The sequence below is a fragment of the Rhincodon typus genome, chromosome 10 (assembly GCF_021869965.1).
Source record: "Rhincodon typus isolate 14 chromosome 10, sRhiTyp1.1, whole genome shotgun sequence".
In the NCBI taxonomy this organism is placed as follows: Eukaryota; Metazoa; Chordata; class Chondrichthyes; order Orectolobiformes; family Rhincodontidae; genus Rhincodon; species Rhincodon typus.
The window spans coordinates 54,085,819-54,113,085 of NC_063341.1; the positions used below are offsets into that span (position 1 = coordinate 54,085,819).

General features: G+C 39.1%; 1 long non-coding RNA gene across 3 annotated transcripts in view; it reads right to left on the reverse strand.

The window, feature by feature from the left end:
* The window catches only part of LOC109936949, a 96,618-nt gene extending 86,510 nt beyond the window's left edge, over positions 1 to 10,108 (reverse strand). For 2 of the 3 annotated variants that reach the window (XR_007263113.1, XR_007263112.1), the window contains exon 1: positions 9,893 to 10,108. This is a non-coding gene — a long non-coding RNA (uncharacterized LOC109936949). Of the gene's footprint in view, positions 1 to 9,852 lie in introns of all 3 variants that reach the window. The other variant, XR_007263114.1, reaches the window with a different exon arrangement.
* Positions 10,109 to 27,267: the final 17,159 nt, after the last annotated feature.

Sequence of the window (27,267 nt, forward strand, 5' to 3'; positions counted from 1 at the left end):
TTCCTGCTCCTCTGATGCTGCTTGGCCTGCTGTGTTCATCCAGCTCTACACCTTGTTATCTCAGATTCTCCAGCATCTGCAGTTCCTACTATCTCTGGAGAAATCTGGGAGCTGTCTTTTATTGCCTCTGTAGGCAAAAATGTACTAAAATTCTAAAAAATAACAACACTCAAGCTCCTACCTATTCATTCTTTCATTCAATACAGCTCTGTTTCCTAAACTCACGGAAATGAACAGGCAGGCAGCCTGTTTCAGGCATCTCTCTCGTTAATGTAGCAAATCAAGGTCCTTTGTTATACATTAAGAATGCCCAAGATTCCCCATACAATTTTCAGACACCATTGATTGAGTGACCTAATCAATTCCCTTAAAGGAATCACTCTCACCATCTCACAAATCTTGTGATCTTGGATAGTTTATGTGATCTTGAAATGGGACAGCTATTCCTTTGATTTTTCTTGCTTTGTGGTGTTTTTACCTGCCTTTGATGAACGACAGGTACCTGGGTCTGACATTGGTGGTGTGTAAGTTGTTGAAGGTGATTCTGAAAGATAGGGTTGACGTGCATTTGGAAAGGCAAAAATTGATTAGGGATAGTCAGCATGGTTTTGTGCAAGGAAAATCATGTCTCACAAACTTAATTGAGTTTTTTGAGGAAGTAACCAGAAAGATTGATGAGGGAACAGCGATAGACGTTGTTTACTTGAACTTTAGTAAAGCCTCAAATAAGGTTCCACACAGTAGACTAATCAGTAAAGTTAAATCATATGTAATTCTGGGTGAGCTTGGCAATTGGGTACAAAATTGGCTTTAAGGTAGGAAACAGAGAGTGGTGGTGAAAGGTTGCTTTTCAGACTAGAGGCCTGTGACCAGCAGTGTTCCACAGGGATTGGTACTGGGTGCACTTTTGATTGACATTTATATATATGATTTGGATGAGAATATAGGAGGCATGGTTAGTAAGTTTGCAGATGACACCAAAATTGGTGGCAGAGTGGACAGTGAAGAACAATTATCTAAGATTACAAAAAGATCTTAACCATTTGGGTGAATGGGCTGAGGAGTGGCAGATGGAGTTTAATTTGGATAAACGTGAGTTATTACATTTTGGTAAAACAAACAAGGGCAGGACTGATACAATTAATGATAAGGCCCTGGGTAGTGTTGTAGAACAGAGAGAACTAGGGGCTTAGAAACACAATTCTTTGAAATTTGTGTCACAGGTAGAGAGGGTGGTTAAGAGGGCATTTAGCACATTTGCCTTCATTGCTCAGACCTTTGAGTATAGGAATTGGGATGCCATGTTGAGGTTGTACAGGATGTTGGTGAGGCCTCTTATGGAGTACTGTGTGCAGTTCTGGTTGCCTTGTTATAGGAAGGATATTATTGAAAGATATTATTAAATCGGAGACGGTTCATAAAAGATTTACCAGGATGTTGCTGGAAATGGAGGGCTTGAGTTATATAAAATAGGTTAGATTTGCTGGGACTTTTTACAGGAGGTTGATGGGTGACCTTATAGAAGTTTATAAAATCATGACGGGCATAGATAAGGTGCATAGCAAAGGCCTTTTTCTTAAAGCGGGCAAGTTCAAAACCAGGGGGCATATTTTTAAGGTGAGAGGAGAAAGATTCAAAAAGAACATGAGGGGCAACTTTTGTAAAACCAATGTATCTGATTTTTGAACGCTGTCAGTTTTAGGTATTCTACATGTGTTATTGCCATTGTTTATGCTCTGATAATCTGCTACTAGTTAAAAAATTAATATAAAGAGCATAGTTAACATGACCAATTGGTTCTACATCTCCACTCTATAGCTAAGGGAATATATAAAGTCTTGTCTGCCTACTGACCTGCCTGATGCTGTCACTGATGTCTCATGCATAAGCTTGTCCATTCGAATTGTTCATTCTTAAGAATTACGATTTTAGAGTAAGCCTTTACAAGCATTTTGATAAAGTAGATGTAAAGAAAATACTTCTATCTTGTGAGGAGATCAGAAATAGAGGCTATTAATATAAAATAGTCACCAATAAATGTGACAAGATATTCCAGAGAAGTAGTCTGCATTATTCTTATTCCCAAACATGGGGTTTATTCCTGCCAGAATATTTTTAACTAGGAAGTTATTTTATTAATTAAACACATTTCCTGATTAGAAACATTTTATGTTATTTCCGCTCAAAGGCATTTGCATGCGGCTGATTTCACTACATTTTGAGACCTAGATTCAGAAGAAAAATTAAATTCCGGAATCAGGAATCCTTCTAATTCTACATGTCCCTACACATTTCTTACTTACCGCTTTGCTCAGCACTCAGTCTCATTATTACGTGCATTATTTTGCCGAGTGATCTACTCAGTTATCCAGTTTTATTGCTTGAATCATACTTTTTCGGCCGATGTTTACATAATCGGTAACTTTCATGGAAAACAAATAAGGGGTGCTTCCACAATTCCGTGCTTTCAACTAAAAGACCACTCACAGCTAGTATACCTCAGTGGAATAGCATGCCAGTTCCTTCACAATCTGTAAAGCTGCTACCACACAAATGAGAATGATTCTCTCATACTATATATGTACTAGACATGTATAGGAGAAAATGTTAAGACATTCCAGACAGGACTGAGTTTTAATCTGCTCCCTAACATGTTCTGCAAGTGAGATTATCACAAACAAACAAAGCACTTGTCATGTAGTACTTTGGAGTAGTTAATACATTTTTAAAAATTGGCCTTTCTTCTTACCTTATAAAAGGAACACCTGGTTTCACTGGATTATTTTCTAAAACATACACGTTGCCTATGTTCGTACCAGACAAGTTACTGCTTTATGAATTAAGTGTATTTGAAAGCTTCACGGTCGGAAAGGAATTTTTAAAAAAACACAATTATTTTAGTAATTTACTAATGAAAAGCTGGTCTGATCTAATGCCAGGAAAAACTTCAATTAGCAATGCACTTGGAACAGCTCCATGTCGAAGTGCTTCAAATAGTAGGATTTCATAACTTTTGTTTTAATCGCATTAGTAACATGCACATTTAACGTGCACATATCATTTACATAATATAAGAGCCGGTAACAAAACAGAGAAGAATTGTATAATGCCTGACAATGAACTTTTCCCTTTTACTTCTTACGTTCAATACATATACAAGGGCCAACACAAAAGTTGATGTGAGATATGTGGCACTATCTGTATCAGACAGGACAAAAAAGTGAAAGGTTGAATAGAAAGGACAACTGGGACATGTCAGGAACAAATCTTTCCATTGCTAACTATATTGGAAGGCTTGGAAAATAGGACAACAGCTTGCAAAAATTATAATTGATGGAATTCTAATCTTAAAAAGTCAATGAAGAAACGCGTGGTTAATTCCAAATCTCTAATTCTAAACAGTCCAATGAAAATGATTCAACTTCTATAATAAGAATTATTATTGCTTTTTAAAACATATTGAAACAGTTCAGGGAGGTTACATGGCAGGCTTGAAGCTGGGATCCATTTATATAAAGTTACATCAAATTCACTCCGATATCCGTTATGACAGTATAAACACACAAGGTTAAAACATTGCATCTGTTAACATAATACAGCAACTAAAATTAAAGTGCAAAAAGACATTTTAGAAATGCCAGAGACATAAGTACTGACAACTGGAACTCGTAAACAAAATAAATTTTCTGCAATTTCAATTTCAAAGTTATTATATTATTTGACACTTTTATAGAGAAATGCATGCAGTTTCATTTAAATCACATTCTACTCATTCAAAAAAGTGGCAATATTTTAATAGTGCTTAGTGTTTCCTTATTTTACTTTATATGATTGATCTGTTAATCATATCCATCTTCAAAAACTATTTTCTTTAATTGGTATATCTTGTGGGCTTTTTGCAAGCATTTCAGAAGTCAGAATAGTTAAATTTGCTAAATGTAGCTGTTCTTAACTATACAACATTGGTAAAATTGAATCTCACCTAAATATCAAAGAATGCTGTAGCATGTAAGTGTAGCGGGTTTCCTCTAGGGAATCGAGGTTCGTACAATGACTATGTGGCTTTTCTGGTCCAGTTCTGTTGGAACCAGTGAAGGCCTTGCAAATCTTATAGAATTGTGAAGGGACTTGACACAGTAGATGAGGACAATCTAAAGAGTTAAAAATCAGAGGCCACTGATATAAAGTGAATGGCAAACAAATGAAAAGTAACATTCACAAAACAGTTTTACACAGCAAGAGGTGAGGATCCGAAAAACACTGTCTGAGATTGTGATGGTAGAAAATTTAAGCATGGCTTTTTAAAGAAAATCGAAAAATTATCTGAGGAGAAAAGATTTGCAGGGCAATGGGAAAAAGGATTGGAAGTGAAACTAGCTTTTGCAGACAGCCAGCTCAGGACCAATGGGCTGAATGGTCTCCTTCTGTACTTGAACAATTCTACGAATCCAATAGCACTGAAATAAGGTTCAGCAGTAGACTACAGGGATTGCCACTCATTCCAAATAAATTGGCAGTTAAAATTTTTCCTTTGGTATCTCAAATTGGAAATTTAAGTTGAAGGTCATTAAAATATATCTGTAAAATTTATAATTAAAATATATCTATAAGTAAGATGCATCATGACATAAAACTACATTCTAAATTGAGCCATAAATCAATGAATCATAAATGAATAAATCAATGAAAGAAGACTTTCTTCAGCATATCAGCTATAGAGTGGATATAAACTGGAAGGTGTATCCTCATTGCGGATAAGCTGAGATTGTTAATGCTATTTCAGCGATGCTGTGAACATTTATTGTTGATCTATGGAGCAACGTTGAATGCATTCTCTACTTGCTGCCATATCCACCTAGAATAATCCAGGCTGAAACCACCCTCCGGCTTTCAGAGTTAGTATAAAATTGATATCGATGTTAATATTGTTTCAGTTTTGAAAGTGGTTCTTGATGTACCTTAACATGGGTGTGCCGCAAACATTTAACCAATCAACAATGTCGGGTCAGCAGTGTTGTAATGTACATTTCTTTTTCTTAATTTGGACCACAGTTTGTTTAAAACATTTCACCATAGAAAATAAATTATGAAGGATGTATCACAGGATGTCAATTGGCTATGACTCATCTTAAACTATCTCACAAAGTCAAACTGTGACCACAGATCAATACTGAGTACACATACATTAGTACATGTATTGTACAACGAGTGGAGATTGTGGGTGAGAAAAAGTATGTATTATTCCAGAGTATGAGGCTTCAAGAGGGCATTTTACATTACATTTCACATTTTGATCAATTCTAGATTTGTACTGTATAAAGCAACACAGAATCACAGAAGTGTTACAGTGCAGAAGAAGGCCATTCAGCCTGTACTCGCTCATTAAATGAATATCATCACCCAGTGCCTATCTCCTGCCTTTTCCACACAACCTTGTATGTTATTTTTATCCAAAATATTATTCAACGTCCTCTTGAATGGTTCAATTCAACATTCCACCATCACACTTCCATGGAAATGCATTCTGTATCCTAAATACTTGCAAAGTGAAAAAATTTTTCCTCAGTTCACCCTTGCTTCGTTTGCAGATCACTTTAAATCAATGCTGTCTTGGTTCTTGTTCCTTTTACAAGACGAAAAGTTTCTCCTTTCTAACACGTGTTTGACAACGTGCTAGAAAGGCAAGTATTACTGGAGGGCTACATCACTACCAAGTTAGAAACAAGTAAGGACTTGATAAGCATTTCTAAGCGCAGATTTGCAACAGCTAAATGTTATTAAGCCACGGAAACATGGATGTGGAGCAAAATTTCACTCTTACCATTTTGGGAATAATCATGTTTCTGCAATGAATTGAAACTTAAACATGAGAATTGCATGGCTCCGGGGATCATTATTGTTGCGCTTATAATTTCCCTAATGATCATGTGGCCTTTTGGAGCTCTGTCGCAGTAGAATTTAAATGGTATAAACTTGTTGCAGATGGAGACTGGTCACTGAAAATGTCATAGTTCCATCACGTTTACTCTAAATTCCGCCTTCTTCCATACCTCCTCCACAGGAGCCATTTTACAACCCTGTGGGGTATGGGTGTCTGCTTCCTTTTACTGGAACAATTACAGCTGCGTTTCCCTTTTGCTATAATCTATTTACTGTGTTAAGGCTAATTACACACATTACAAAGTCACCATCCCTATAGGCTCATTCAGACTGGAGTTTTAGTTAATTGATTAGCACAAAGTCCTAACGATGAGCGAATAAATAGGTACTGATATAATAACAGTACAAAAATTCATGTCCTGTACAGGTTTAATCTTTCAAAGGATTTCCTTTATCTACCACCGTTTCCAGCCATGTCACATGCTCTTTGCTTGTTTGGGAGTGGGAGCACACCCATTTCCAATATGCAAATAGTGTCGTTGGACTGCTTTTGGGAGGTTTCTGAAGTTGTTAAATTCTTCCCATCTTTTGTGGACTATGCTGAATTTGGAACTCACTACACAGAGATCACAGGGGATGGGAAAATCTGCTGATTGTGCCACTCTGTGGCACAGCAAGTTAGCACATAAGTGCCACATTTTGCCAGGTCTTTGGTTTGTTTTCATATGATTCAACAAAGGCCCAGCAAGGATCTAGTTAAAAATAACTAAAACAAGATGGAACACTGGCTTTTTCAGTGATCAAGCATTAGAAAGAACAGAAAAATGTTTTCAAATCCACAAATGAAGGCCTTTCATAGGATTAACACTGTCACATGTGGTAGTAACATTTCTACAATGTCAATGTCAATCAGGTATTCAAAGTATATCAGCAAGGAGGCACTTTTTATTATTCCCTGATCTACTTTAGGGTGTTGTACCTTGGAGATTCGCAAAAAAAGGTAGTTTTCAGACATCCATATCAATTTTTGAAGGATTTGATGATGCACGGATACTTCAGGGAGATTAATTCAAATTTGTTTGTTAGGGAAGGGCAATGGGTTTATTGGGCTGTTTGTGATATCTTTAAATGAGCAATTCCTTTACAAGTCAGCACATTTGGAATCCCACATGTTTGTTACCCTTTTGAATATGTTTAACCAGAAATCAGAAGCAGAAAATCAAGTTTACTTCACGAAAGAACTGTAGATTGGAATATGCAGAGTGTACAAACAAAACTATATTGCATATTTAAAGAAAAGGACACCATGGTTCTCCAGAAAATCCCTAATATTGAAGTATAAAATGTAGTATGAAAACATTGTAAAATATTTACAACAAGTGGGTTTGTCCTAGAGAGGAACTGGACTGATCAGCTGATCTGCATTAATAATAAATTTCTAAGAACAAAATGTTAAAACCCCTAGGTTGGACCCCATTCCCAAAGAAGTCTACATAATGGCAACAATCTAAATACATTATTTAATAGCTACTCCATTGCATTTGGTACTGGTCATAATGAATAACTGCACGTGTATTTTTTTCAGGATAGGAAGCCTCAGAGACTACTCTGTGTGTCCCTTTATTTCTTGATTGCATAAAGTTCATAAGTGAGTGTATTTGCTCAACACAGACATTACATTTTCAAAATACACCTCCACTCAGATAGACTCCTACGTAGTTCTTTCCACTGTAGTGATGCCACTATGTTCTGCATACGGCTAACTTTGTACACGTGGAACACTGTGCAGATGCCAATTCACTCATACAATGACAGAATGAACAAATGGCTTACTAAACATTGGAATCTGTATCTTTCTGAAGGTCAGCAGACTGAACGTAGCTCTTCTCTCACATAAACGTGTCAGTTCACATATATACAAGTCTACAATAAGTGGATGCTGATGATAGACATGTTTTTAAAAATCCAGATACCAGTTTCTTCCTAGGGTGGAGTACCTCCGCTCCAGGCGCATCTGATTTTACTGAATATAATTGAAGGGAATGTCTTAAGCATGCACATATTTCAAAACAAATGAACTATTATTTTTAATTTTTGTGTTTTCACTTAAAAAACACTCAAATTTTAGGACCAAAAGGTAGCTTTCGTATTAATAATATTACATCAGTAGGTAACAGTGATGTTGCGAGGAAACGGTTGGGAGTAGGGATCAGTAATTAGAGATACAAGTTGTGGACCTACAAAAATTAAAGCAAAATTTGAAGATTCAAGGAGTTATATCAATAATCTTTTCCTATCCTGAACCTGAATCACAAGAAAATGACCAGGCAAAAATGCAGTTCAACTCAGAATGTTCTAATTACGAGTGAAAAGTTGTAGGATTTGACAAACACGAAGCTCTTTGAAGGAAAAGATACTTTTAACATCCATTCTAAGTAAATTCAGAGAACATTTTATTATTTTCCTCAAGCTTTTCTTCAGTGAGTTTTGCATTAGAATTCGTGCCTTTCTTTTCTCATGTTTTATATTGAGCTTACTTTTTCTCCCACACTGTCTGTCTTCCTGTCTTTCAGGCTCACACATTTTTTCTTTAGAAATTAAGTGTAAATAAAATAGAAGTAATCAAGCTACAGTGAGAACCTTATTGCAACAAATGTCTCATTATATCATCCTGTTTTATTACAGTCCTTGCTGAAACTGAATATCAATCTAATCCCTTCTTCCAGAATTAATTTCTTCACCGAGGTCATAAATCTATAATAGTTACATTAGGCTGCAAGTTCCAACAAAAGAGGGAAAAACCATCAGCAAAACAGAACAAAGTTTTCAAAAATCAATCAGAAGGCTCCTAAAAGTGCATAAGTAGAGTTGATTTCATTACGCCCAGAGTTCAGTCATTGATAACTTCTTCAGGAAAACTGAACTGGCTGGAGTAAGGAGACCATTCCCTTTATCATTATTGCACAATAGATTGATGTTCCTTCAATACCTTAAATACTAATGGCAAAATCTCACCAATTTCACTGTGGAAAGAGTAATTTAATTGGGTAGACTCAGTGAGCTTGGGAAAATGCAATTTGCAAGCATTTAAACCTAAAAGAAGAGTTTATTCCAATTAACTGGAGCAGTCACGATGACTAGTGTCTGGTTTATATGATCACCTCTAACTGGAAGTTGTTCTAATTCCAGCCAATCTTAGCAAATTTTATCTTTAAATGTACCGTAAATCTATGCTTTCTGTTTTCCCCCTTCTTAACTTCTTGAAAATGAAAACGTAATCTTCAGTTAGTGAATTAATGAAGTGGACCAGAATATAAATTTTTTTAACAGGACAAGGTTCATATTTTTTCAATCGACAGAAACAGAATTTAGTGATAATTACTGAGGATTACAGATTAACAACATGAAAATTCAATAATGCAATAAAGGTGTCTGCGCAGACAGGACTTGTCATTGAAAGAGTTAAAAAAAAGGAGACTTTAAGGAAAGGTAAAACTTTGTTGCGGGCAGATATATTTTCGGGCTGATTTCCCTCCTATAAATTTTGCAGTTCACTCCAGCCATGTTTGAAAAGACAAAGGTAGTTGCTTCACATATACTAAAGCTACCCCATCAGCCACGTACACGTCTCATTTGGCTCAAATGAACTGCTGCTTTCAGAATCTGTCTCACTGTCGTGCCAAAATGGACCATTCAATGCTATTTATTACAATAAATATGTCGTGATAAAGAATTTTTGATCAAAAGATTTGCCGGGATAAAGAACTATTGTGAACTAAATTTAGCAACAAGTGCAATTTTATTTGTACAGAAACCCACGCCCCTTCAAAACGAGTCAAAGGCAAACATTATAGACAGCAGTAGCCTGCTTTTAACTGAACATTTTTCAGAAGTAACTTGCTCATAGACAGAGTAATCCTGAGCTGGGCATGCGTGTCTCAAAATGAGAAAGATAAAAGTGAAAGGACTTACATGTAGGAAGACTTTAAGAGAGTTTTGAATTGTTACTCACAATCAAGCCGGTCTTCCCCTCTAGATGACTCGTGTTCAGCAGGAACATATTTCAACATCGTTACTTCATTGCTACAACATCCCATCTGGTGGTCAATTGCATTCAACTTTCTTCTGAAAAAAATGACTTTGTTTTATAAAGGACAGCCCCCTGAAACTCCTCCTTCCTCCCTTTTAGGGCAGGGACATGCTTAGTGGTTGGAAATAATAAGCCTTCTCAGATCATTCATGGCTTCTTAAAAAAAAATCAGAACTCCACCCTGGTGCAGTGTAGCCAGAGGATAGGGGACAAGAAGGGAAGGGGGTGGGATAATGGAAGTGGAGAATTAATTGCTGTCAATAAATACTTTCTCTGAGACAGAATCACAGCAGTTTGCAAACTCCCACCTTGCTCTTGAACTGGGTTACTGAGCTGTGAAGTACAGCAGGCTATGTAACTTTCACCTGCTGTGTGGGGAATTCTTATCGATGATAATGCTTATGAGTCAGCCAGAGGAACCCCACCCAGTGTGGGCGGCTTGAACTGTCATTTAAGCCTTATATTGCCAGCATAACAGACAATGTCTATCTTTTGAAGACCTACATAGACAAGGATTTTCATTTACTTCAGATTTTTTCTTTTAACTTAACTTTCATAATATTTTATTGCTAATCGTTCAGTGTGCTGTAAAGTCCAATTCATCACCAACCTCACTTTATACACTTAAGCAGCTAAACAAACCCAATGACTACATGCATGTCTATAAATAGATACAAACCATGACAATCTTTTCATTGATTTATGCCTGCCTTATGTCTTGTGTGGCATATTTCAGACTGTACATATCTCAAGATCTCCCTCATCTTGATCTGCTGTCCCCAACTTCTGCCATGTGACGTCCCACTTCCCTTCAACTAACTTTCGTTCCCTGATTTCATGATTATTTTTCACCTCAGTGACTCCATTTACACAATATTGACTTCCCATTTTAAGACTGTAATTTTGTTTCTTTTCTTTTAAGGTCTTTCATGAACCAGTCAGCCTGTTGATGGTGGGGAAACTTTCAGGGATAATAATACGCAACAAAATTATTTGGTTTTCGGAAATGAATGGACTGAAAACTAAAAATCAGCACAGATTTGTTGAAGGCAAATCAGTTTTAAATAAGTTGATTGAATTTGCTGATGAAGTAACGGAGAGGGTTAGTAGGGATTGATATGCGTATGGATTTTCCAAAGACATTTGATAAATACCGCATGATAAACTTTAATCAAATTAAAGACTAGAGAATTAAAAGCTCATTGCCAGCATGGATGCAAAATTGGCTAAAGAACAGAAAGCAAAGGGTAGAGGTGAATGGTTGTTTTATAGATTAAAGGAAGGTTTTCAATGGTGTTCTCCAGAAGTTGACATTAGCACCACTGCTCTCTTTGATCTATGTTAATGACCTGGACTTGGGTATACAATGTTTGTAGATGACATGACAGGAAATTCTGAAATGTAGTAAATAATGCTATGGATATGGATTTAAGTACATAAATGTTTAACCCAGGCAGCACAAATTGAGAAGGAATACATGCCCAAATTTGTTAAGAAATGACGGTTGCTAGATAAACGCTGAATGAGCTATTCAGGAAGTGACTTATAAAGGCCTTGATTTGGAGTGTTGTTCTGTATGGATGTGAAACTTGGACTCTACAGAAAGATGCGAACAACTTGCTAAATAATTTTCAAGTGTGAGTTTAGAGGAATTAGACAGAATCAGTTGGACAGAGAAGCACCAAATAATGAAATGTGTCGAGAGTGAAGGAAGAAAGAAATTTGCTGACTGTGATAGAAACAGAGGGAGAACCTGGGTAGAGCATATTTTAGGAAGAAATAGATTTGTAATTAATGTTATTTTGGGAAGACTTCAAGGCAAGAAAGGAAGGAGAAGAGAGAAAGTATCAATGGTGGATTGATTGACAATGTAAGGAAGTTATTAACAAATGAAAGGATTGCCACAAGATAGAGAAAGACATGGAGAGGTTATAATGAGCCAAGAACCTGCTATCAGGCACAGCACTCAAGATGATGATCATCATGAGAATATAAGAGTATCAATATTATGCAAAACCATAGGAAAACATTAATAGACTCAGCTAAGCACAATTCACTTTTGGATACCACACTTTAGGAAGAATATCAAAGTTTTAGAAAGTTTGCAAAGGAGGTTTACTAGAATGGTACCGGAGATGGTGAACATTTGTTATGTGGAATGATTATGTTGGGTTATTGTCCTTAAAGCAGAGAAGATTACTACATGGAGCAGTGATCAAGGTGGTCAAAGTTTTACACAGTTTGATGAAATAATTAGAAAAGATTTCTGGTTGCAAAAGGGTCGGCAACTAGAGGAGTTGGATTTAGGATGATAGGGGAAAATATTAGATACTGTGTCACTGAATATTTTCAAAGCTGAGATAGACAGATTTTTGATTGACAAGAGAGTGAAGGATTATAGGGGACAAGCAGAATTAGGGGAATTAAGAACACAATCAGATTAACCACAATCTTATTGAATCCTATCTTGTATATTCTAACTCCAGGAAACATGAAAAAATTAAGTTTTATGCTACAAGTTGTTGAAATTTGGAACAAAAGGGTTATGGAAGCAGATTTGACAGCACCAATGAAATTAGATAAATGCTAGAAATGGAAAAAGTTACAGGGATATTGAGATTGACACTGTGGAATTAGAATAAAATAGTATGAGAAATAGGAGTAGGAGTAGGCCATTCAGCTCCTTGAACTTGCTGTGCCATTCATTAAATCTTGCTTGATCTGATTGTGTCTTCACTCTATTTCTCTGTCTGCCCACAAAATTGTTAACTCCCTTCAAATCAAAAATCTCTCCAACTCAACCTTGAATATATTCAATGACCCAGCTTCCACTGCTCGCTGGGGATGAGAATTCCAAATACTAGAGAGAAGAAATTCCTAATCTTGGTTTTAATTGGGACACTCCTAATTTTAAAACCGTGCCTCCTTGGAGAGGAAACATCCTCCCTGCATCAATCTTGTCAAACATCCTCTGAATCTCATACGTTTCAAAAAATATCACCTCTTATTCTTCTCAACTCCAATGAGTACAGGCCCAACCTTCTTGTCTGCAAAATTCAAACCCCTTCATCCCAGCAATCAGCCTAGTGAACTCCTCTGAACTGCTTCATTATATCCCTCCTGAAGTATTGAGACCAAAACCACATGCAATGCTCCAGGAGTGATCTCAGCATTGGCAAGTACAGTCGTAACAAGTTTCCTCCTTGGAATAAAGACCAACATTCCACTTGCCTTCCTAAATACTTGCTGTATCTGAATGATGACTATTTTTTTGTGTTCATGCAGAAGGAGACACAGAACGCTTTTGTATGACCGCATTCTGTAGCCTCTGCATTTAAGTAATGTTGTGTTGTTTCTGTTCTTCCTCCCATTTTCCTATACTCCATCTGCTCAATTTTTTAGCCCAATTAATTGCATTGTTTTCCTAAAGAGCCAGCTTGGAGGTGATAGGCTCTTTTGTGAACAGTGGGCTTTATAGGGGCTGGAGTGCATCGTCACCCCGGGATAAATATTTTAATTTAAGTTTGAAAAGTTTCCATTAGCTTTTTTTTGTCATAGTGCTGCACCAGGAGCTGCCTAATCCATTAAAGCTATCTTTTAATGGTAGAGGTGACAGGCTGAATAATCTTCTGTGTTGTACCATCCATGTTTCTACAGTTCCATTAAAACAGGAGGAAGTTTCAAGGCATCAGATACGTCCTTTTAAGGGCTTCGATCAGAATGAGAACCACAACTAATGTTATAATTTGTTTAAAGGTTTGATTCCAAATCTGTGAGCATCAAGATAGATTCTTATCAAATCAATCTTTAAGAACGTAAAATTGGAGATATTCTGTTGAGAGGAAGCAGTGTGAATCCTGACGCTGAAAAGGAACTGGGAGCGTTCAAAGAGTTAAATTGTTACACTAGCCCATTATTCCATGCAGTCCAGTTGATTTTACTGACCATGTCCACATAAAATTGCCATCTGTTATCAACTAACTCAGGGTGTCAGCAAAGCTTCAAACGATGATAATGCTATGTTAACAATTGAATAGCTGACCAACAGTTAGTTTACATACTGTTTTAATATCTTAACTGTTTCTAACCAATTTCAGGATTACTTGTTATTCCTTTCGACAGGTTTTACATCCTAACAAACGCAGCACAACACGGATTGTACCAGAGAATCCTCACTCTACACACTGCCAACTGGAACGTACTACATGATGTATTATGAATTCTCCTTGTATTACTGACTTCAGCAGTAAGAATCTACCAGCCCACAGGTAACACATCAGGAGGAGCTGGGTGGTGGTTGGGGGCAAGTAAAATGTCATGGAGGCAGACTGGAACAGTGCCCTGGCACAGTCTGCAGAAAGGAAGTTACCCTGCCATTTCCTGGTGATGGAGTGCCTTCCCACCAACCCTGCTGTGGAGGGGCTGGGATTCTGATTTTGCCAGGAGTGTGGAGAGCCAAACTGTTTTTCTTAGTAAGATGGCAGGCGTTTTTAAAGTTTTATTTGTTCATGGGATGTCAATGTTTCAGCTCAGCCAGCATTTATTGCCAATCCCTAATAGGCCAGAGGGTAATTAACACTCAACCACATTACTGTGAGTCTAGAGCTATATGTAGGCCAGGAGTCACATGCGGGCCAGACCAAGTAAAAATGGCAGATGTCCACATAAGGACATTAGTGATTCAGATGGACTTTTACAACAATTGAAAGTGGTTACATTGTCATCAGCAGATTAAATTTCACCATTTGCCATGGTGGGGTTCAAACTCATGTCCTCCAAACATTAGCCCGTGATTCTGGATTATTAGTCCAGTGATGCTATCACTACACCATTAGCCTCCCATTAAGAAGTCAACTTCAGGAAAATTCCTGCTGTGATCCCACTGCTCCCCAACCCCCCATACTGAAACAAGACCCACATATGATCCTAATATCACAACCTTTGAGAAAATCCTGTCCCAGGTTTGATGGAGGCCTCAAATGTCCGGTAAGTTGTTTATTTATTTGATAAATGTGAATGAACAGTGCACTGTTTAACAGATTGAGACTTGATTTTCCCCTACACTCTGCAGATTAAAGACAATTTGTTTTCTCTTGAAATTTAGGCCTGAGAACAGAAGATACAATAAAGTGCTGCTACATACTTCATTGTGAGCAGAAAATCCATAATAAATTCAGAATCATAGTCTAAGATTTCTGCAGCATTTTCTGTGATAATTTGTACAACTAAACACAATCTGAGGAAATGCTTTCTTCTGTGTAATGCTGCACCTAAAGAATGCCAGATTCACTGACTCATTTTTTTTTATTAAATAGATCACATTGGAACTGTTGCCTATTACACATGGGTTGTGACACAAGATTAAGCCATCAGGCCCAACCAACTCAAATCAGCATATGTGCTCCACTCACAACAGCTCCCATCTTTTGCCATCCAACCCTACCATTATAAGCAAGTATTCCCTTTGCTTTCATAAGCTTGACTAGTTTTGCTTTGATCAGTAGATTCCTTGACTTTCCTTTACATTGACTTCATTATGATCAAATTTTGTTTCAGTTCAAGTCAGAAGGAAAGCTAACAGCAACTGAATGGTTCTATTACTGGTCTAGTAATTGAGAGGCCTGGACTAATACTCTAGGCATGTTAGACAACATTGTTACTGACCTGACTTGTGGAGAACCAATTGATAGAAATGCTTTTAAAAATTCATTAAGGAGGTGTCCCTGGTTAGGCTAGCATTTATTGCCCATTCCTCATTGCCTTCAGAAGCTGGTGAGCTGCCTTGTTGAGCCACTGCAGTCCATGTGATGTAGCTACACGCCAGGATTTTGACCCAGCGACAGTGAAGAAATGGAGATACATTTCCAAGTTAGGATGGAGTATGAATTGAAGGAGAACTGGCAGGGCATGGTGTTTCCCAATGGTTCTCAAGTGGGTTGATTGTGCTCGATGATGTTGACCTTCTTGAGTGGTATTGAGTAGAGAATTTTCCAATATGCTCCTGATTCAAAGTGATGAAACAAGAGTGGTGGGAGAAAGAACTTTGTTACACAGTGAGTAGTCAGGGTATGGAATGCACTGCCTGGTGGAGGCAGGTTCAATTGAAGCATTCAAGAAGGTATTAGATGATTATTTGGATAGAAATAGTGTACAGGGATATGGAGAAAGGGTAGGAGATTGACTCTGGGTAATTGGACTATAACAATTCCATGATTCTGCGACTTGTAGATGATTGACAGGCCTTGAGGAGACAGAAGGTGAATTCACAGCCTCTGACCTGCTATCTCTAGCCACAGTATTTAAATGGCTAGTCAAATATGACTTCTGGTTATAAGTTACCACCATATGAAGGTGTGAACATACAATGTACAAGCCGAAGTAGATTTCCTGGTCCTTGATTCTGCTCCACCATTCAATAAGACCATGGCTGATCTGTTTATGTTCTGCATTCCACATTCACCTCTACGTCCAATAATCTTTGATTATCTTGTCTAACAAGATTCTGTCCACCTCTGTCTTAAAAATGACTGTGCCTCCAAAGGCTTCTGAGGCAGAAATTTGCAAAGTTGCACAACACTCTGAAAGAAAAAGTATTCTCCCTGTCTTTGTCCTAAAAAGACATCCTCTAATTTTAAAATGATTCTGGACAACCCCACAAAAGGAAACATCCTTTCACATACAACTTGTCAGGGCAATGCAGGATCTTGTACATTACACTCAAGTCAGCTCTCACTCTTCCAGGATCATACCCAGCCTGATGAATGACAATCAGGGATTCTGAGGAAGGATCACTGGACCTGGAACATTAGCTCTTATTTCTCTTCACAGATGTTGCCAGACCTGCTGAGTTTTTCCGGCAATTCCTGTTTTTGTTTGTAACAATAAGGAGACCTGGCCATTGACAACTCACCTACTGATATTTGAGCTCATCTTTGTCTGGAGCTGTGTGTCCAGCTGGCTGAAAGGGTAGTATGCTGTCATTCCAGGAGAAGACATGACAGTCACTCTCAAGGAGCTGCCCTCATTCTGTAGAGAACAGAATGCAGATGTGCTGAAAGGCTCTTGAAACCCTCTGCTCACACACTTGCTCCAGCTTTGTAATCCAGGCCCCACAACTAAGAAAGCAGCTTCAACCAGAGTCAGACCTGTTAACAGAAACTCTGTTGCTGTGAGTCCTTCTGAAGCTTCACAATGTTCAGCAAGCATTCCACTTTTAACTGCATGGTCTTAATGTCATGCATAAAGACGTTACACAATTTGGAACTGGGCCTCTCTGAGGTTGTTTACTGGTGGGCAGCGCAGCTCACTTCGAAAGTTTCTGTTGACTGCTGTCAGTTTTCATACATAGCTCCATCAGAGACACAATTCCAGAGCTCTCTGCATAAACCTGTACTATCCCACCTTTTTTTTAATTGGTTCATGAGATGTCAGCATTACTGACAAGGCCTGTCTTTATTGCTCATCCTTCAGTTCCCCTGAGGACATTGTGTTGGGCCACCTTCTTGAACCATTGCAATCTACATAAGGGAGATACATCCTCAGTTGCTCTAGGGAGGAGATTCCAGGGTTTTGTCACAGTAGAGTGAAGGAACAATAAAGTCAGGATGGTGAGTGCCGTGGATGGGAACTGTCAGGAGGTGGTGTGAAGGCTGTCCGTATTTTTCAATGACATAGAAGTCATGTGTTTGGAAAGTCTTTCCAAAGAAGCATTGTGAGTTATTGCAATGTGTCTTGTATATGCTAGACAATGCTGTGACTTCCCACCAGTGCTGGAGGGAATGAGGGCTCAAACTGAAGGATGGGTGACAATCATTTGCTGGTGTGCTGGGTGAAGCTACATGTGCATAATTCTCCGGCCTACCCTCTGGACCATACATTGTGCTAATCTTTAAAATTGTTTCATCAAGTATAAGGTTGAGTGAGACTACCTCAGCACCATGAGTGCTCCTTAAAAGGTGTTAAGCTGCCTTTGAATCATATCAGAAGCACGATTGATGGTCCATCCCATCAGGTGAACTGCCCAATCAACAATGCAGGTTCAGCATGTTATATTTTAATTTAATTAGTAGCATGATTTTTGGGACATCTTTCATGTAATTGGATTTGCCCTCAAAAACACAATCAGGAAAATTTCTTTCAAATGCCTCTATGAGAGTTACTCAACACATTGAATGCTTAACACATATGATAATCCCCTGCTCTGATTTCTGAATGAATACTTACTTCATCTTACTCATTACTTATTCAATGTAACACATGCGTCCAAGTGTCACTCGCGTTTTTTTATGTAGTAAGAAAAAACATCCTCAATTAACCCGGTCAAAATGACAAAACAAATCCAGTGAATGGTAACTTGCTGGTGCGTCCTATAGTTCATTGCTCACTTTCAACACTCTGTATTGAAACTCAATATTCTTTCAATACTCCTGCCGCCAGCACCAACAGTTTGACTATATAGTTACACTGAAGGGACTGTTCTGGTCCCTGTAGATATTGGACAGACCTGGGTCATGTCATAGCTCAACTGTTTCAGCCAATTTCCACATTTCCCTGTAACGGGCTAGACTTCCTAGGCCAGGAGATCCTTCTACTGAGCCTTAGTTAGGATCCAATATTGCAGTGACAGTCAGTGAGATGTAGTAACTTCCATAACAGCAATGTCTGTCCTATCAGTTGAATCCAGGACCTGGTCAAGGTACCTAGATCCTTGGAGAGGGCAGTTGCTTCCTGGATTATTTAATCACTTGGTAGCCCAGGAGGAATGGGTCAGTTGGGAACCTGGACAACTCTCCCATGGGTGAGCACTCATCCTATTTTCCTGGTTCATGGACTAAATAAATGCCCTTATCACCAGAACCATGAAAATGAGGTGTCCTTGCACTAATCTATATATTTGGCACACATCAGTATAGAAGGGCACAAATGATGATATCCCAGCATAAACCCCAACATCTGCATCAGTATAGGCCCGAAACGTCAGCCTCTCTGCTCCTATGATGCTGCTTGGCCTGCTGTGTTCATCCAGCCCTGCACCTTGTTGTCTCGGATTCTCCAGCATCTGCAGTTCCTACTATCTCTGCATCAGTACCTGTTGAGTTTCTAAATTAATAAGCTTTAGGGTAAACATCATCCAAATCAGAGCCGTATTTCAAATTCAAGATAAACTTTGCTCAGATTCAGGCTGGATTGAAATAGAAGCATCTTCCATACTGTAGCTATTTCAAGATGGAACTGGAGGGTTTGAGCTATAGGGAGAGGCTGAATAGACCAGAGCTTTTTTCTCTGGAGTGTCGGAGGCTGGCCATATTGAGGTTTATAAAATCATGAGGGGTATGGGTAGGATGAATAGCCGAGATCTTTTTCCTAGGGTATGGAGAATCCAAAACCAGAGGGCATAGGTTTAAGGTGAGAGGGGAAAGATTTAAAAAGGGGTAACGTTTTCAAGCAGAGGGCCGTGTATGTATAGGACAAACTGACAGAGGAAGTGGTGGAGACAGGTACAATTACAACATTTAAGAGGCATCTGGATGGGTATATGAATGGAGAGATATGGGCCAAATGCTGCAAGTGGGACGAGATCAGATTGGGATGTCTGGTCAGCATGGACAAGTTGGACTGAAGGATCTGTTTCCATGATCTATGATTCTATGACTAGTACAAAATCCAATGTGATTCAGATTAGAACAGTAAGCATTTCAGCTCAATCCAACAGAAGGTAGAGTTCATCCTCCTTTGGCTCAATGTCAAATTCAAATCTTACTCAATTTGCACAACTGCTGGTCAAACTCCATATTTTGATAATCCAGGTTTCAAACTGAGATTAATATTTTATGAATATGGAATCTCACTTGAAAAGATGAAAGAAAATAATATACATTGCTTTTTGGCTTCCATCACTTCTTTTCATTTTACTCTAAACAAATTGTGTGTGAATTGATTAATTCAGGTGTTGGTAAAAGAGATTGCTGTAGGATACATGGCCATTCCTCTTTACTCGGTGCTTTAAGAGTATAACCTTATTGTTTGGACCAGTCACTCTAGGAGTCGTCTCTACTCTGCCTGTCGATGAGGTTGATCTGCTGCTTGACCTGGCAGGATGAAAGCAAATCCCAAAAGTTTCTGAGAAGCCTTTTGAAGTCAGTGAAACCATACAGCCGCAGGAGAAAGTGTCTGGCATTTTCCATGACTGTGTGGTCACATAGTCTATAGCCAGAGAAGCTCAGCCAGTGGAGGTTTGAGGTAGCACTGCCAAAGAAGACTCTCCGGTCTGGCTATCTGAAATCTTTTTTCAGGAATCTAGAAGATCCCAAGGAGGTAATAAAGAGAATTTCATTGGTAGCCACTCAAAAATTGACCCATCTGGGACATGTGTGGGTCAAGGCAGACTACAGCCAGAACTACAAAGATCGAAGTGACAGTACATTACCTTATTACCATAACAATAAAGGAAATCATGAGATTCTTGGTAATGTGTGACTTCCACTGAAAGTTCTTCCCAAGATTTAGGACAATAGCTGTGCCATTTTCAGACCTACTACAGTATAAAGCAAAGATAATATGGACTGAGGAATGCCAAACAGCTTTTGAAAACCTGAAGGCCGTTTTACCAAGCAAGCCTATACTTGAGCTCCAGACTTGTTCAAATATTTAAAGTAACTATTGATGCAAATGACAGTGGGGTAGGAGCTGTCTTTCTTCAGGAAAGTGAATCCAGAACAGATACACTAATGGAGCACTTGTCCAAAAAAACAAAAGCATCAGAAGTGGAACTCCATGGTACAAGAGGAAATATTTGGTCTGTATATCACTGTCAAACACTTTGAGATGTAATTCCAAATGAGTACAGAGAGATCATCGTCTATGCTGACAACAACCTGTTAATCTTGCGGAAAAGTTTAAGACGCAGAACATCAGTTTTGTTGCATTGGAGTTTATTCATTCATCCTTACCACTTAAAAATCACTCACGTTGGTCGGAAATCAATGCAATTGTCGACACCCTGCCCAGAAATCAAAGAGACATGGTTAGAGCAGAGTACATTGAATGGGGCTAAGAGAATGACTGTCTGGATGCGAATGTGTTTGCTGTTCTATATAATAATTTTTTTCACCCTTTGCAATAAAATGAGAATGACTCTTGTTTATTCATCTTGCTAGAAAGTGTCACAACCACAGGTCATAACTCTGGACCACCTAAGGACACATCAAACTTTTTATTCCAACATGAAGTTTTGAAAAGAGCAGATAACTATAGATACGAATTCAGTAGCTGTCTAATGCGAGGGATGCTGGAATGCTACACCCGACAAGGTCTGAAAGAAGCTTCAAAGGGATAGATGTATAAGGGGAAAATTGTACTAATCTATACTGCAATGTTCTAGAAGCTATCTCAGACTATAAATATGATGGAAAAAGACAGCAAACTGGGTTTTGTGTTTTTCCCTCACAAGAACACATAAAAGCAAGGCTAAATGGCAACTAAACCCTCGTCTCTGTGTTATTGGAAAAACAGTGTGCTAGTGAGGTGAAGTGCTCATGTGTACCAGTGGGTTTAGGTATGAGCCTGGGTTCAAGAGCTAGTGTGTTCTGAAAGTCAGAGTTAAAGAACCAACGCCACATCTCCAAATATGCAAATGAAGAATGGCAGTAGGCCATTCAGTGCTTCAAGCCTGCTCCAGCATTCAGTAAGATCATGGCTGATCTAGTTGTCACCTTGATTCCACATTCCTAACCTTTGGATAACCTCATATCCCCTTGGTCAACAATAATTTATCCCACTCTACCTTAAAAATATTCAAGGACACTGCTTCCACCACCTTTTCAGATAAAGAGTTCCAAAGACTCAATTCACCTGACTGATTGATTGATTGATTCATTCATTCATTATATTGTCATGCGTACCAAAATACAGTGAAAAGCTTTGAGAGGTACAGGCAGATCACAGAAGCAAAGGATGCGTAAATCAAGAAGACTTAGAGGCATACAGGTGACGCTGCAGGTTACATTATTTGAGGCTAGAGTCCATTCAACAGTCTGATAATGGCCGGAAAGAAGCTGTTCCTGAACCTGCTTGTGCATGTGTTCAGGCTTCTGTATCTTCTGCCTGATGGAAGAGGTTGTAGGAGATCATTACCAGGGTGCGATGGGTCTTAGATGATGTTGGCCGCGGCAGCGAGCCATGTAAATGGAGTCCATGGATGGAAGTTTGGCTTCCGTGATGGTTTGGGCTGTGCACACAACCTTTTATAGTTTCTTATGGTCCTGTGTAGAGCAGTTGCCATACGGGCCATTAAGCACCTGGACAGTATGCTTTCAATGATGCATCAGTAGAATTTGGTGAGGGTCCATGTGGACATGCCAAATTTTCTTAGCCACCTGAGGAAGAAGAGGCGTTGTGCCTTCTTGATTGTTCTATCTATGTGGGAAGTCCAGGACAGGTCTTTGGTTATCATCACTCCGAGGAACTTGATGCTCTCCACCCTCTGAATGGGGGCGTGTTCTCCTCCCTTCTTTCTGAAGTTGATGATCAGTTCTTTAGTTTTACTGATGTTGAGAGACAGATTGTTTTCATTGCACCACATCACCACGCCCTCTACTCCCTTCTGTATTTTGACTCATTGTTGTTAGATATCTATCCCACTACGGTGGTGTCATCAGCGATGGTGTTCATTCAGAATTTGGCAATGCAGTCATAGGTGTACAGGGAGTACAGTAGGGGCTGAGGATGCATCCTTGCGAGGCTTCAGTGTTGAGTGTTATTGTGGAGGAGGTGCAGTTGCCTATCCTCACTGATTGTGGTCTGTGGGTCAGAAAGCTGAGGATCCAGTTGCAGGGGGTGGAGCCGAGACCAAGGTCACGCAGTTTTGAGATCAGTCTGGAGTGCATAATGGTGTTGAAGGCGGGGCTGTAGTCAACAAGCAGGAGTCTAACATAGGTGTCTTTGTTGTCCAGATGTTCCAGAGATGAGTACAGGGCTAGGGATATGGCATCTTTGTGGATCTGTTATGTCGGTAGGCAAACTGTAGGGGATCGAGGCAGAATGGGAGACTGGAGTTGATGTGGGCCATGACCAGCCTCTCGAAGCACTTCATGATTATCGAAGTCAGAACTATTGGGCGGTAGTCATTAAGGCACACTGCATGTGTTTTCTTGGGTACAGGGATGATGGTGGTCATCTTAAAGCATATAGGGACTTTGGCTTGTAGGATGGATAATTTTGAATCAGCAAACCTTGAATTTTAAACAGTGACTCATACTTCTAGATTTTCTCACAAGAGGAAACACTGCCCCCCATCACCCCCACATCTACCCTGTCAAGACTTCTCATAACCTTATGTATTTCAGACTAGTTTGATTTGGACAAAGCTGGTATCCAGTAACAGCTACATGCCACAGCTGTAACACATCACCTGTCTAACCATCCTTAATGTGTTGTAGCAACTTAATTATTGTATTCAAAGTTATACTTACTCTTATTTTTATATATTTTGTTTATCACACCACCAGCTGCTATTCTGTCTTACATAAGAACCAGGAGCAGGAGTAGGCCATCCGGCCCCTCGAGCCTGCCCCGCCATTCAATAAGATCATGGCTGATCTTTCTGAGACTCAGCTCCACTTACCCGCTCGCACACCATAACCCTTAATTCCTTTACTGTTCAAAAATTTATCTCGCCTTGCCTTAAAAACATTCAGCGAGGTAGCTTCAACCACTTCACTGGGCAGGGAATTCCACAGATTCACAACCCTTTGGGTGAAGAAGTTCCTCCTGACCTCAGTCCTACATCTGCTTCCCTTTATTTTGAGGCGATGCCCTCTAGTCCTAGTTTAACCTGCTAGCGGAAACAACCTCCCTGCCTCCACCTTATCTATTCCCTTCATAATCTTATATGTTTCTATAAGATCTCCCCTCATTCTTCTGAATTCCAATGAGTATAATCCCAGCCTACTCAGTCTCTCCTCATAATCCAAACCTCTTAACACTGGAATCAACCAAGTGAATCATCTTAGATTTCTTAAAACTTAGAAATCAAATAAACTTTAATCATTTACCAGATTCTAATCAATTAACCAGTTTTTTCTTCTCTAACAGAGTACGAATCAATTCCTGGAGGGCTGAAATAGTTTCGGCAAATGCAACATAACACCTCTTTGCCTTTCTCCCCTAGGCTCCCTCTATCACTCAACTAGCTCTATTGTAAGTCAGACTCAAATGCTAAGTCACACTAGGCTGGCTAGTTTTACATGCTCCTAATGTAAAAGGCCCAGTTGATTCACTTAATAAGATCCAGATTCAGATGGTTCTTAATGAAGATGCTCTTTCACTAGAACATTTGAAAAATCCTAATTTAATCTGACAACTACAAAACTTAAACTGCTGATTTCACTTTAATGTCAACTACAAACTAAATTAAATTTGTACAAAATAAAATTTTAAAGAATTTATTAACCAACAACCGTATGCATTTGGTCTGAAGTTAAATTTAGTTTGCTAGCTGAATTTAACCAATAATTTTCCCATGCTTTGCATGTAGAGAATTATCTTGTCTGACTGCTAGAAGCCAGCAACCAGTCAACAGGAAACAGACAAAAGGATTTCAACTAGCCATTGAAGCCAAGAATCCTGAAATCAACTACTCATGTATCAGCATTCCAGTATCTATGCTTCCTGAAAGATCCAGAGATTGGTCCATTTTTAAAAACTTTTCTTTGGACTCATTCTTTACTTAACCATGGTTGATCTCCTTAATGATAATTGTACAATATGGGGGACTATGCTTCAACATGAGTTTGCAGGTTATGGTTGATTACATTCTGTAGATGCAGATGGCTCTGGTGGCTATGGTGTGATGGTGAGCATGCTGGTTTCTGAAACCTGTGATCTGAGTTCAAATCTAGGTGCAGCCTCCTTCCTGGTGACATGAGTGACAAGCCTTGGAAAGTCTTTCCTTTTCTCGGTGGCTCAGTGGTTAGCACTGCTGCCTCACAGTGCTAGGGACTCAGGTTCAATTCCAGCCTCAGGTGACTGTCTGTGTGGAGTTTTCACATTCTCCCTGTGTCTATGTGGGTTTCCTCCCACAGTCCAAAGATATGCAGGTAAGGTGGATTGGCCATGCTAAATTGCCTTTAGTGTTCAGGGATGTGTAGATTAGGTGGATTACAAGGGGACAGGTATGGGTGGGGTGCTCTGAGGTTCAGTGTGGACTTGTTGGGCCAAAGGGCCTGTTTCCATACTGTAGGGATTCTATGACTTCTATGGTCCACACTGCTTCATGAATGCACAGTATTGAGTTGCTAGCTCTTTTTTAATTCTGTCATGTTCAGCATGGTGGTAGTGCAACACAATGTGATGGAGTATATCAACACAAGGAGTTTGTGCAGTGATATTGTCATGGATGGATGGATCTGCAACAGTTGGATTGGTGGGGCTAAGATCAAATTCATTTATCCCTCATATATTTTTCAGTTAATATCTGCTTCAGGCTCAAACTCTCAGGTATGTTCTTCAGGAGTCAGTCAACGCAGTCAGAAATAGTGCTTCTGAGCCGCTCTTAATACGAACATTAAAGTTTCACATCCACTGTGCATTTAGTGGTGTTGCTAAGCTCAGTGCTTCTACTAAGTGGTGTTCAACGTGGCGGAGCACTAATACTTTAGGACAGGGGCTGGGGTGGGTGCTAATCATCAGGACTTGTTTGGATGGGATCCAGAGTAAATGTTGAGTGACACTCCCACCTGGATACCAAGTTTCTTCCATCTCTGCTGGGACGGGACAAACCTTCACAACGATGAAGGAATCTGGGATATAAGCTGTATGGTATGAATCATTGAGAATGCTTATCAGGCTGCTATTTGACTGTACTGTAAAGCAACCCTGTAGTTTCTGGCACAAAGTCCCTAGCTGATAGTGAGGAGGACATTTTAGAGTGAATGGAGCAGTCTATGGGTTTGTTGTATCTGAATCCAACGCCTAGAACAAAGCCAAGTGATCTGTCCCATTTAATTCTTATGATGGTTTATTATCACTGTTTGATAAGGTTAAGTGGATTACTGAACCATTTCAGAGGGCAGTTAACATTTAACTACTTTACTTTGAACCTGGATTTGCATATAGGCTGAACAAAGCACAGAAGGTAGGTTCCCTTCACTTCAAAATATTAGTAAACCAGCTGTTTATTTTTGAAAACAATCCCAATACTTTCCTGGTCACCACTTCTGATAGTAGCTTTAATTCCAGATTTTTTTTATTTAATTAACTGAATTTAACTTCCGCAGTTGCTATGAATGGTTTGAGTGTTTGCCACCAGACAAGGCATCTTGGTTACTCGTCCACTGATATAAGCACTGTGCTACTGTTCCCAGTAATGGAGCTGAAGAAGCAAGATTGCTAAAGTAAATGTGAAAAATATGATAACACCTGTAAACCCACTGACAGTCACAGTTGAAATATGCTGGTCAGTTTACCAGTTGTACATCTTTCTAAATGAACAAACATGCTCATGTTCTTGTAGACACTGTATGTGATGAGATATTCAATACTGAGCACATCATTTAACAAATAATAAGCAGCAAATACCATACCAGCACAAAGGCTCCTCACTGCTCTGTGTTCTTAAATAATGCAGCTTGTTTCATGAAAGTTGTATGATGCTAATGTTCCCTCACATTCCAGGGTGTTGCTGTGAGAGCAGAGGGTGGTGTGAGAGTGTCACCAGACCACAGGAGGCAGAGAGGGTTGGTGCCAGGCTTGTCTGAGCGATAAGATGGGTGCTACAGGATTTGAATGAGTAGAGGGAGGGTGCAAGGGCCAATTGTAGTATCCTATGCTTTACTGATTTATCTTAATCCCTACCAGTTTCTGAAATGAGTGCAGATATATCCCTAATAATACAGATACGTGCAGTCATAATGACTGAAATTGTTGGCCATCATTTCACCCAACACAAGGACGTAGTAGGGAACATCAATGTTAAGAGGCAGACATTGACACCACTGCAGCTATCCATTTCATTAACACATGGATAGTATCAGAAAACAGAAGAAAACACAATCTGTACACATGGTTCCTGGTTGTACTGGCATGTGTACTATATGTGGGATGCAGCAGCATTTGGGATCTGCTAGCAACATTAGTGGCATGTGAATGTCCATTGATGGAAATGCCATAAAACCAGTTGGGAAACTAGCAATGTTTAAGGAAAATACTGGCTATTTTTTGATACACACATGAACATTTTTCCACAAATGTTCAAGAAGTATGTTAGTGACCTGGCATATTATTTTTAAAATAAATCTTAA